The 12801-nt window shown below is 44.1% G+C and overlaps 1 protein-coding gene across 3 annotated transcripts in view; it reads left to right on the top strand.

Annotated features, from left to right (window-relative positions):
- The window catches only part of INPP5A (inositol polyphosphate-5-phosphatase A), a 297349-nt gene that overhangs the window by 36729 nt on the left and 247819 nt on the right, over positions 1-12801 (top strand). The gene's annotated exons all lie outside the window — the stretch shown is intronic.

Raw genomic sequence — 12801 nt, forward strand, 5'->3', positions numbered from 1 at the left:
ACCTCAAGTCTTTGAACCGCTGGGTCCTCTACCGGCGGTTCAAGATGCAGTCCCTCTCTTCCATCCTGGACGGCATTAGGGTAGGGGACTTCCTCACGTCCGTCGACCTGACGGAAGCCTATCTACATGTCCCCATTCATCCGGCGTATGTCAAATTTCTCCGGTTTTGTCATGCTGGTCGCCATTACCAGTACCGTGCCCTTCCATTCGGCCTCTCCTCGGCCCCCCGGGTCTTTACTAAATTAATGGCCGCTCTTGCGGCATACCTTCGAGCTCGACCAATTCGGATCCAGTGTTATCTAGACGACCTTCTCATCCTCTCGAGCTCGGAGGTGCGGGCACGTCAGGATCTGGACGCCACCCTCCAGGTCCTGGAGGCTCACGGTTTCTCCATCAATTGGGCCAAGAGCCACCTGGTACCTACGACCCGCATCCAACACCTTGGGACTGTCATTGATACGGTCGAGAGCAGGGTCTATCTTTCCGAGGAACGGCTGTCCAGTCTGCGGTCTCTGGCCAGCTCCGTTGCTCAGGGGACCCCAGTCTCCCTGGCAACCCTTTCTCAACTCCTGGGAAAGATGGTCTCATGCATTGGCATTGTGCCTTGGGCCCGTCTCCACTGCAGGTCCCTGCAGTGGTTTCTTCTCCCGTATCAGAAGTCCCGGAATTCGGCTTCAAACATGATTGTTCACCTTAACTCCTCTGTCATCCAGTCCCTCCATTGGTGGTCTTCCGGGGCCCTATCCAAGGGGAGGGAATTCAGGGAGCCCAACCCAGTCATTCTAACTACAGATGCCAGCCTCTCTGGCTGGGGGGCCCATATCCAGTCCCGCCTAGCCCAAGGGCTGTGGTCTTCAGAGGACAAAAGCCACAATATAAACTGGCTAGAGCTCCGGGCCATCCACCTGGCCCTCCGGGTGTTCAGGGAGATGGTCAGGGACAGACACGTCATTGTCCGAACAGACAACGTGGCCGCCAAGGCCCATGTCAACCGTCTGGGGGGGACACGGTCTCACTCCCTTATGGAGGAGGCGGAGCGTCTGGGAGCCTGGGCGGAGGCCAACCTGAGGTCCCTCAGGGCCTCCCACATTTCGGGCCTGAGCAACACCCAGGCGGATTGGCTGAGCCGATCGACGGTGGACCACGGCGAATGGCAGCTCGACCCGATCCTGTTCCAGCGGATCACACAACGGTTCGGGGTTCCTGTGGTGGATTTGTTTGCAACAAGGACCAACCGTCAGACGGACCGCTTCTTCTCCAGATTCCCGGACCCGATGGCGGACTCCACGGACGCTCTCCTGAGCAGGTGGCCCAAGGGCCTTCTTTATGCCTTTCCCCCCCTTCCCCTCCTATCCAGGGTGGTCCGGAAACTTCTAGAAGAGCAGGCGGATCTGATACTTGTCGCCCCCCATTGGCCCCGTCGGCCCTGGTTTGCCGACCTCCAGGCTCTGTCGGTCCTTCCTCCTTGGCGTCTACCCCCCGCCGACATCATCCTCCGGCAGGGCGCACTCCACCACCCGGACGCCGCCTGGCTTCAGCTAACCGCCTGGCGGTTGAGCGCCAGCTCCTGACGGAATTTCATCTCCCCAACGACGTGGTTGATACCATCCTGGCGGCTCGTCGCCCGGCCACGCTACGTATCTACGGGGCAACATGGCGATCCTTCGCTGGTTGGTGCAACTCAAAAGGGCTGGATCCGAAAATGGCCTCTACGGAACAGGTACTCGTTTTTCTTCAACGAGGGTTGGCTGCGGGACTCTCTCCCAACACCTTACGCAGGCAAGTAGCCGCTTTGTCATCTATTCTCTGTTTGGGTTCCCGACACTCCCTGGCCCATCGTCCCTTAATAAAGCTGTTCCTTAGAGGTGCTTCAAATTCCCGTCCCCCCCCCGTACGTCGTTACCCCACCTGGGATCTCCCAAAGGTGTTAGACGCTCTCACGCGGGCTCCCTTCGAGCCTCTCCGTACCGTGGGCTTGCGGTTCCTATCCTATAAAGTGTCCTTTTTGGTCGCCATTACTTCCGCTAGGCGGATTTCAGAATTGGCTGCCCTCTCCACGAGAGCTGACCTTTGCACCTTCCACCCCGACAGGGTGGTACTTCGTTTAGACCCCACCTTTCTCCCAAAGGTTAATTCTCTATTTCACCGGTCCCAGGAGCTAATTCTCCCTGATTTTTGTCCTCACCCGTCGCACCCACGGGAGCGGGTTTGGCACTCCCTGGACGTTCGTCGAGCCCTACGCATCTACATTCACCGAACGTCCTCTTTTCGTAGGTCGGAGGCTCTCTTTGTCTCCTTTCAACCTTCCTCTCTGGGTCTAAAGGTATCCTCTTACACAGTTGGTCGTTGGCTTCGAGCCACTATTGCCTCTTCCTACGAGGCGTTGTCTCTCCCTGCTCCGCGCCGCATCACTGCTCATTCCACTCGCAGTGCGGCCACATCGGCAGCGTGGGCCACTCAGGCATCTCTGCTTGAGATCTGCAGGGCTGCAACTTGGGCGTCTCCCACGCCTTTCATCCGCCATTATCGGATAGATAGTTTTGCGTCGGCGGAAGCGGCTTTTGGTCGCAGGGTTCTTCAACAGGTCTGCTCGGACCAGGCCTCCACGTCCCGGGCGGATCCCTCCCAGTAGGTCACGGGCTTTGGCACGTCCCTCTCCTGACCGCTGTCACAATCGCTTCCCTAGAAAGGGCGTTGTCTTACCTGAACGCCCGTTCTGGGGACCGATGTGACAGCGGTCAGCCCCACCCTTCCTTCCGCCGGTCCGTCTCGGCTGGGAGCACTCCTGTTGTTTGTTTGTTTTTTCTTTCAGGTGGCTAGTGCATCGTCAGGACATCACTTCACATTCCTCGTCCGAAAGCTGGAGGGAGCAGCAGGAGGAGGAGCTTAACTTCCTGACTCGATCCCTGCCAGATTAGGGTAGTTAACCCTCTCCTGACCGCTGTCACATCGGTCCCCAGAACGGGCGTTCAGGTAAGACAACGCCCTTTCACAGATGAGTCCCAAATAATTGTAAAGAGTCCTTTGGGATAAAGCTGATAATCACCCACCTTTATCTCCGTTGACATGCTGCCAAAGACCTAATTGGCAAAGCCACATGAAGTCCAGAATCAAACAGAGCTTCAGACTTTAAACTGAACAAAATTAACAATGTTGCTTCCTTCAAAGGCCCACGTGCCTTTGCTCCTCTTTTAAGTCTTATGGGAGGGGGCCAATCATCTCCAAGCCCTACTCCCCAGTCGCCCCTTTTGTTTTAACTGTTCTTGCCTTCTGGCAGCTCTGCGCATACGCGCACTGGGAACAGGCTCCCCCTGTTCCTCTATCTTGCTGAGGTCCAACTCTGGAGGTTCCAGAGGCAGTACTTACCTCCCAGATGGTCCTTTCTCTGCCTCCGACGCAGAGCCCTCGTCCGAGCCTTCCTCAGACTTCAGGACTGGCCCATGTTCCTCCCCAGCCTCCTCACTGTCCAACTCTGCTGCCAGCTCCGCAGGCCGTCGGCGGACCACAACACCACTTAGGGAAGGCAGGTGACTTTCCTGGTCCTGAATATCAACAGCAGATTTGTTCCTGATGGACCATGTGTCTGAGCTTACACAAGGAGGGATATCCAAGCCAAGGAGCACAGCTGCCATTAGTGAAATTGTTGTGCTGACCTTAAGCTGTCAGGAAGTAAGTGAATCCAGGAAAATATTTTTGTTGCAGATTCTCTGTATTTGTGAGAGCCAAAGAGGGAGGTGAGGAGGAAGAGGAGGAGGAGGAGGAGGAGAGATACTGAATGCAGATCTCTTCTACCCTCAAAAGCTTGACAGGATTCCCTTTTGAAAACAAGCAGTCCCTTCCTGAGCACACTGGTTTGAGATATATAAGCATATTGCTTTAATACAAAGTCCGTAACAGTTACTGTTACAGACTTTGTATTAAAGCAATATGCTTATATATCTTAAAACTCTTCTAAAGAGTTAGGCCACAGTTGTGCATGACTCCCCCAAGGAGAAAACTTTTAACAGTCAAATAAACCAACAAGATTCTGTTGGGATTAGTTCAATTATTTTTCTGTAAATGTTTAAACTGCCTCACATGCAAAAGCCATAAAATTCAGAATTATAACCAAGCACACAAGCAGGCCAAGAAAGTAACAACAATGAAAGTGGCAATAACAAAGACCCTAATAGTCCTCCATCCAAAAAAAGCCCCCCTCCCTGAAACTACAATGTGGTAATCAAACATCATGTTGATATCAGGCAGTCCTTCTTGTTTGTTTCTCCCTTTATGATGTTGTAACCATCTCAAGGACTGTGAGAGAGAAAGATTTTGGAGCTGTCTAAATAAATAGTGCTGGGATTGGTCCAAGAAGATCTGAATCAGCTATTAAAATTTGCAGAAATCACTAGATTTGCCTTAACTGTAATTCCTTAAAGGGATTCAGTTATAACTGAGGTTTTGTAGCTTTCTGAAGCTGCATGAAGGCTTGATGTTAAGGCAATGAAATAACAACCATGTATCTCACTATGGAGGGATACACTCCTAGGGAGACAGAATGAATGCAAAGATATTTGACAATACAGTCCTATTCTAAGAGAGGTGGTATTTGCTGGTTCTCCAAACTACTCAAAATTTCTGCTACCAGTTCTCCAGAACCTATCAGAACCTGCTGGATTTCACCCCTACTTCATCCCATACACCATTCCTTACCTATAAGCAAATTAATAAAACATCAATTTTTCAAATTTGATGTGAACAAAAAGTCCATAAAGGTGTGCCAGAACTTTGTAAATAAATGCCTTGCTTTAACATTGTTGAAATAAACCAACTTTACATTTCTTTCTTTTACTTCTAACAGTAGTATTATTTACTTCTTAATATTTAGTTCAGTCAAATATTATCACAGGATTTGATTTCTCTTTAATTCTTGATCCTGTTGCAGAGACATCTTCAAGGTTTTAAAAAGCCTCTTTTGTAGATCCAATAATAGAATATTTTCATGGTTTGTCATTTGTAGTTCCTCTTTAATTTTTAAACTATATATATCCAGCAAAGCATCCCTTTCCATATTATTATATGGATGTAGTTCCACTTTCAGTATAGACAAAATCTGCTCCACATCTGTCATTCCCTGACATATTTTTGGAATAATCTGTCCATAGAATCAGACATCATTACTGAAACTGTTGATATTATAGCTATTAATTTCTGCCTGTGTTTTTCAAAGGTCTCCTTTAATAGTTCCAATGTTTTCTGTCATTTTTTAAGTCCCAGTTAACCGACACCAAGAGCTGGTTTATATTTTTTTCCTTTCTACTTAGAATCTTTAGTCTTCTCTAATAACCTGTCATTTATCTTTATTATGAACCAAGGTAATCAAAATAAGTCTATTTCCCACAAGAACCTGTTTTTGTAGCTAATTCCAAAAGCTTATAGTAAAAGTCAATATTCCAAATGTAAATGGACCCTTAATCCATTTGTACATTTCTTAGATCAAAATCTTGTTTAAGTTTTTGTTTATTTCAAATTCTTCAAGTTCTTCAAAACTTAACAGGTGACTTTTGACTCATTATTCCAAAGGTCCCCAATAGCTTTAAGATGGTTAACAGACGATACATGATTAGAAAGTAAGGAAGGCTTGCAAATTTAGTGTTCTTTAAAGGTCTCTGCTATGATTGTGAACAAAATGGCTAATTTCTTTGACCCCAGTGCTCAAACTCATGGCAGATAGTTATCTTCGCCATGCCTCCCTTGGAAATCCCACAATGTAGTCTTATACGTGTTAGCTTAGATCCTGATAGTATTTTGGCAAGAACAATCTTCTGTGTGACTTTGGTAACTTTGGTAACAAATTCTAAACCAAAAATGAAGCTTCTCCATTCCCTGACGTTTATGCAACAAATCTGAGTCTTTCTGCAGGATTTGTGATATGTTGGGCCCAGTTAAGGTTTGTTACGATTGGGAAGTTTAGTAATGCTTATTGGTTTTCTAGAAGCTAAAATCTAATTTATAGTTGACTAATTTAAGGCTGCTGGTACTTCTGACTTTGCATGACTTTCAGATCTCAAGGGAGCAGGTGTTTGGGATTTCACTACCGGTAGTTCTAATGTGAAAAAAGTTATTTTTGTTAATGTGAGGAGGTATAATAATAGAAATGCCTTAACACAGGGCTGAATAAAAGTGACCTGGGTTGATTCAAAAATAGCTAAGGAAACTAAGACCCATATTTGGATAGGCGACTGTTAGGCACTAGGCGACCCTACAGCTAAATTGGAAAAAAAAAAACATCCATAAGAAAGCAAGTATTTATTGTTTAGAAAAGCATATTATTATCAGAACTTGAGCTTGGCTCAAGGAAGCCTATACTAGAGTTCTTCAGTGCTTTGGATTCGAAGGCAAAAAAGTTTTACAAAATGGGAATATTCATGTCGTATTGTCTACAACTCATTAAAGCAGCTACTTTTCCTAATATCCAGAGCTACCCTTTTTATTTGCACAGTCACACCAGGAAAAGTCACTTCATTTAAAGAACTGGAGACAGGTGTTACACATAGACCTTTGTATACTCTGAAGGTCCCTTTTATTGCAGAATTAAGAATTCTGTACAGTCCTAACCTTTACCTTATATGGATGAGAACATTGTCCTCCGCCGCTGCCACCGATCCCTGCTGCCTGGAACCGCCCAAAAACACGACACACAGAGGCCAAAAACAAGGTGTGTGGACACTGAAATTGCGATGCGCAGAGGCTGAAAATGCAGTGCGCAGAGGCAGCGATCGGCGGCAATATGCTCTGGCGATCCCTGCAGCCTTGAATGGGTCTGAAACAGAGTGTTCAGAGGCTGAAAACACGAGGCACAGAGGCCAAAAACGTGAGGCACAGTGGTGGTGATAGTCTGTTGCAATCCCTACAGCCTGGAACAGGTCTAAAATGTGACGCGCAGAGGCCGAAAATGGTCGAAGGGTGGGGGCTGGCAGATGGGTGGAGCTACATTCAGTGTATAAGACGCACCCAAATTTTCACACTCTTTCAGGGGAGGAAAAAGTGTGTCTTATACTCTGAAAAGTACGGTATTTACAGGACAGTCATCTCCTAAGACCACTTTAAAACAGGGAAAGTGAATCGAATCAACATATTTTATGCAACTATTGTAAAATACCAGTAGTTGGTAGGCCAGACAAATTGGAAAGGAGGGTGGACAAAAGAAAAGTAAACATACTCCTTCTGAAATAATGCAGTATCAAAATGCTAAGTCTCCGTTGAAATGAATACATCTTTTTATTTTGGCATTATTCCAGCAAGATCACGTGGGATTTGACATATAGTTTTCAGCAAAGCACATACCATCTCATATGGAACACAATAATTTTTAAACTTTTCTGGACTGCCTCTAATATTTCCTTCCTTGTTGATCTATTATTAGCTCTCAAATCTACTTGCTGTTGCATGGAAGTAAACAGTGTGATCTTTTCCACTGGACGGAAACATCTTTCTGTAAGGATAAGAGTGAATGTGGAATAGGATTTCCTGGGGAAACTGATACTCCCTATAATCAGACATTTGCTTTGAACTCTTAGCAATAATTATTCTTTTCCTTAACAAACACGCAAATAAGAGATGTCCAACTGAACGTTCTTTATCCATTAGTGCAATCCTCTCTACTGCAGTAATATATTTTGACAAGAGTGGAACCAGATGACTCTCTTAAAAAACAATGGAAGGTGGTAGTATTTGATACAATTTTCCTGCATTTAAAATTGTGAACTCAAGTCATGAATTTTGGATCTGAATGCTCAGCTTCCTAGAGCTGGATTACCATGACATGGATGATACATGCAAGGTGATTAAAAGCTCCTTTTTGACTTCTGGAATCTTTAATAGTGTGTCAAATTGATCTCTCTGTGTAAAATACATGTGTAATATAAACAGGTATAATAGCCCATGTAAGAGAAGTAGTATTCTTAGCACAGCACATATGCTCCTTCATAACTTGAAACAGGCTTGGTCTCTTGAGGCTTATAACAAGATTTTTGAGCTGTTTGGAAGGACCCAATATTTCTCCATAAGTGGTGGTTACTGGATGAAAACAACTTGTTTGTCCAGTAGTCTGTCCGTTAATGTATTTGTTAGTGGAACAGTATGTATTATATCATTCTGTTGGTCCTTGCTGTTCTACTGAACCATAGAAATACACTTTACAAACAATGACTGTAGTTATCTTCCTTGATCTCTTTTGCGCTTGTTCCATCATAGAGGTACTTTGATTTCAATTCTCCTTTGATAGGAGAAGAGAATTGTTCAGTGAGGATTTTTATCTTGCTCTACTACTGCACAACAATATTATTTTTTTGGAATAAGGGTAGTTCTCTTTAAGTCTGTACTGGATCCAGGCTTAGTAATGTCTAAGCATGGCTGGCTCAGGAATTCTGGGAGTTGAAGTCCACAAGTCATAAAACGGCCATAGTTTCCCACCCCTGCTCTATAGGATGACTATTTAAAGTGGTTGACTCCATTGGTTGACTCCATTAGCTATAACTCTGGAACCAAGTTATTGTCAAAATCCTTGGATAAATACATTCCTAAACAACCTGAAATCCCCCAGTTTTATATAGATTTCTACACTTAAATTTGAATATTAAAATGAATGAAACATATATGTAGTATATTCAAATCAGATTGTTTAGTGGCTGTTCAAAATTACAACAGCACTGAAAAAAAGTGACTTATTGCCATTTTTTATAATTAGGACCATTGCAGCATCCCCATGTTCACGTGACCAAATTCAGACACTTGGCAACTGAATCGTATTTATGATGGTTGCAGTGTCCCAGGGTCGTATGATCACCTTTTGTGGCCTTCTGGCAAGCAAAGTCAATGGGGGAAGCCAGATTCACTTAACTGTGTTACTAACTTAGCAACTGCAGTGAGTCACATAGCAAATGTGGCAAGAAAGGTCATAAAATGGGGCAAAATTCAATTAACAAGTGTCTCACTTAGCAGCAGAAGTTTTGAGCTCAATTGTGATCGTAAGTTGAGGACTATCTGTAATTTTTCAAGATTATATTCTTGTTTTCCCATACTAGTTGGTCTTCCCATTTTCCCCATCTAAATCAGGGGTCCCCAACCCCTGGTCTGTGGACCAACACCGATCTTTGGCATGCCAGAAACCGGGCTGTGCAAACAAGCAAAGCCCCAATTGCAGGATGCAGGCAGCACACAAAACCCTGCCCTCTCCAGTCCGCGGAAAAACCTCTCCGTGGAACCTGTCCCTGGTGCCCAAAAGGTTGGGGGCCACTGATCTAAATGATAATATGGGAGTATTATATATTGGAAAGAGAAACCCCAAAACACTCAGACACTGAGAAAGGGGTGGGAGTCAGATGGCACTCTGATCAATGGAAGGTTTGCAAATAGGACTCGGAGGGTACCAGCCACCACGGCCATAGACTGATCACCTTTACTGTAGATCAGTGCCAAACTCATGTCGTCACAGTGGCTTCACGTAACGTATCATAACTCCCTCCCCTTCGCTAAACCGGGCATGGGCGTGGCCAGTGCATGACGCATCTGGCCTGTGAGTTTGACAGCCCTGCTGTAGATGATGCCCTATTGAATTGGATAAGCAGGATTCCTTATTTGAGGGTAGTATCTGGGCTGTTAACAAAAGTTAATGCACACTAAGCTGCTTCCTAATCAAGAGTTCCCAGCCTCTTCAAACTCTGTGATAGATACTCTTAACTGGCTTATTATATAGGAGCAAAATATTGTTGGGAAAGAGGATCACCCAAGTACTACCAGTAAAATAAGTTGTCCAATTTGCTTGTTGCTGTACCCAAAGCAAGCATGAACTCTTTTTTCGGCAGTAGCAACCATAGCACAGCAGCAAAAGCAATTCCATGTAAGGTGTTTTTGGGAAACACAGATGGAGGGAGATAAGAGCCAGAGCTGCCTTTAGAGGCATGCTGATGTTTCTTAAAAGCCTCAAGAACAGCCCCCATAAGGCAGTGTAAACTTGCACCAACAGAAGCAATAGAAAGGGAGTTCTGATTTTCTAACAGTCAGGAGACGTGATCTTTCATAAGTACTTGTTTAATTTTGAGGACTTTTTTAAATATTAGCTTTTAGCCTGATGTTCCAGGTATAGTTGGAGATTCTGGGAGGCATAATCCCTGCTGGAGGTTATCAGTGTTGCAGGCAACTAAGTCGAACAATATGTCTATGAAAATTCTCAATCATCCAGGTCATGGTGCTTTTTTTCCAAAAGGCAACTGGACTTTCTTGGGTTTTTTTCTTTGAAAACTCCCCCACCAGTCAGTTAGAACTAAAAAAAACTTCTTGGACGAGAAGCTAAATGTTTTCAAAGGAAGAAAACCCAAGAAAGTCTAGTTGCCTTTTGGAAAAATCACCTTTGGGACAAACTGAACAACAAACAAACTGAATTTCAGACTACAAGTCTGTTATCCCTTTGTTTACTTATTTGGAAATGAATTTTGTCTCTTTCCTTTAAGTAAATGTGTGTTTAGTTTGAGACTTAAAATGGCTTGAATTCAAGCATTCTGGTTTTTTTTTTTTAAATGGTTTGCATATTGAGAAGCACACTTGCTAGCTAACTTGTTAAACTAGAAAATGACCTTTTAAAAATGCATAATAAACTGGACTTGGTTTAGGCTCAACCCCAAATGGCAGATTTACATTCACTCAGCTACTTTTGGAAAAGTATTTATTTACTTCAATTTGTTATGACCACCACTCCAATACACCCTGGGGCGACTTGTAAATAACTGTGAACTCTGTATAGACTCTGGGCAGCTTCATAAATGTTTTTATAAAAGAAAGGAGTTCAGCCTCCCATATCTTGCATCAGTTTTGCTAATAAATTCTTAGTTATATCTTTGAGATGATCAGAGGTGTGGTCTTCTCCTCTACTTAATCTTACACTTAGCTTTTCTGTGCCTTGGGTGTGGCTGCTCTCCCCCCCCCCCCAGTTTTGAACTTGGTTCTTTGCTGTCTTTTTTCATTTTCTTCTGTGCAGCTGATAGTGCAGTCATTTTCTTCTGTGCAACCTTTAAGTTTTGCGTCTTCATTTAATGTTCTGTGAAAAAAAAATAAACAACTATTTTTCTCCTCATAGTCTGATTTCTTTTAATTCTGCCTTCATTCTCATCCTTTTAGAGTTGAACATACACATACAATCCCATGACTAGCCCTATTGATTCCTTCAAGAATCAATTCCCTTTGTCCCATTTTCCTCTTTACTCATGTGCATGTCATTTGTATAAAGCCTTTGGTAGTTCATCTGGCTAGTCTCTCTTCTGAGATACTATATTCCATTATTTTATTTCATGGCTTTTCCAGCCTCTGATGTTCCCATGGAGCAGTCAGTCTTCTTCACCTTCATTATTTTGGTCTCTTCCTCTTCCCAGGGGTTGGCTGGCTGGCTGGCTCTCCCTCTCCCTCTCTTTCTCTCCCTTTCTCTCTCTCTCTCCTTCCTTCCCCCTCCCCCTCCCTCCTTTTCTCCCTTTCTCCCTCTTTCTCTCCCTTTCTCTCTCTCTCTCCCTCCCTCTCCCCTCCTCTCCCTTTCTCTCTCCCTCCCTCCCCCTCTCCCTCCTTTTCTCCCTTTCTCTCTCCCTCTTTCTCTCCCTTTCTCTCTTTTCCTCCCTCTCCCCCTCCCTCTCTCCCTTTCTCTCTCTCTCTCCCCCTTTCCCTCCCTCTCTTTCTCTTTCTTTCCCTCTCCTTCTCTCTCTCTTTCTCTCTCACTCACCCCCTCTTGTATCTTGTATCACCCCCTCAAAAAGTATTTTGATATTTATTTTTATAATGTCTTTTGTATGAATTTTACTCTAGTGTGCTAGTGTTGAAAAGCACTGTGTTTTATACAACTGCATAAAAATTAGGCCTTTAAATACATTTAATTTTGGCTCTCTTATCTGTCTTTTTTCCTAAGGTAACAAGTTGTTTTATGGATCTTGATTTAATCCAACAAGTCAACTAATGAATATCCCTTATTGTGTTGGCAGTTTTTACCACGTATTCTAAAGGTGTTTTTTGTACTAAAATAAAATTTTATACTATCAGCCCAAAATTTTAGTACATCCAGGTGGTATCTCTGTTGTTCAAGGAACAAATATATATTTTGAGATGTCTTTTCCTGGTATGAATTTTATCAGCATCCTTTCTCCCTCACCCTCTGCTTTTTCTTTTTTAAACAAACTACCATTGTATATTTTAAGGTTTTGATGAAAGACAGCAGATACAGATCTAGAGTTTACTATACGTGCACACTCACTCACTCACACTCACACACACACACAGAGACCACATATATTCTTATATAAGTCCAAGTGTCAGGGTTCTGACCAATGTCCTAATTAAATCATGAACCTCGAGCCAAGCTTCAAAAGAAATCCAGTTATTTATTAGGAGCGTCATGTCGGCATGGACCAAGTGAAGCCAACTCTGACCTCACTTAATTCACGCCTTGGCTCTGACCCTGTTTCCCCCTCCCCCCAAGGTGTGTCACATTCCCCAATGAAGCAATTTCACGGGTTGTAAAAGTCACTCCCTGCGGGCACTGTGGATCTCCGTGGAGATAGCCTTGACGTTTGGCGGCTGGAATGCTTTCGTTTTGACTGAAGAGCAGGTTCCTTGATGCAGCTGCGAGGCTCGATTCCCCATCCCCTGCCTATGGCAACTTGAGAGCAGGTCAGGAATGTTTCGCGAGTTGACACCAAGATCAAATAATTGAATAAGCCAACCCTTGAATATTTATCCAAAATACTATAAAAAAGTACCAACTGTAGATTAACTGACTTGCATTTT

This window comes from Pantherophis guttatus, chromosome 6 (assembly GCF_059756535.1).
Source record: "Pantherophis guttatus breed Tessera chromosome 6, ASM5975653v1, whole genome shotgun sequence".
Lineage (NCBI taxonomy): Eukaryota > Metazoa > Chordata > Lepidosauria > Squamata > Colubridae > Pantherophis > Pantherophis guttatus.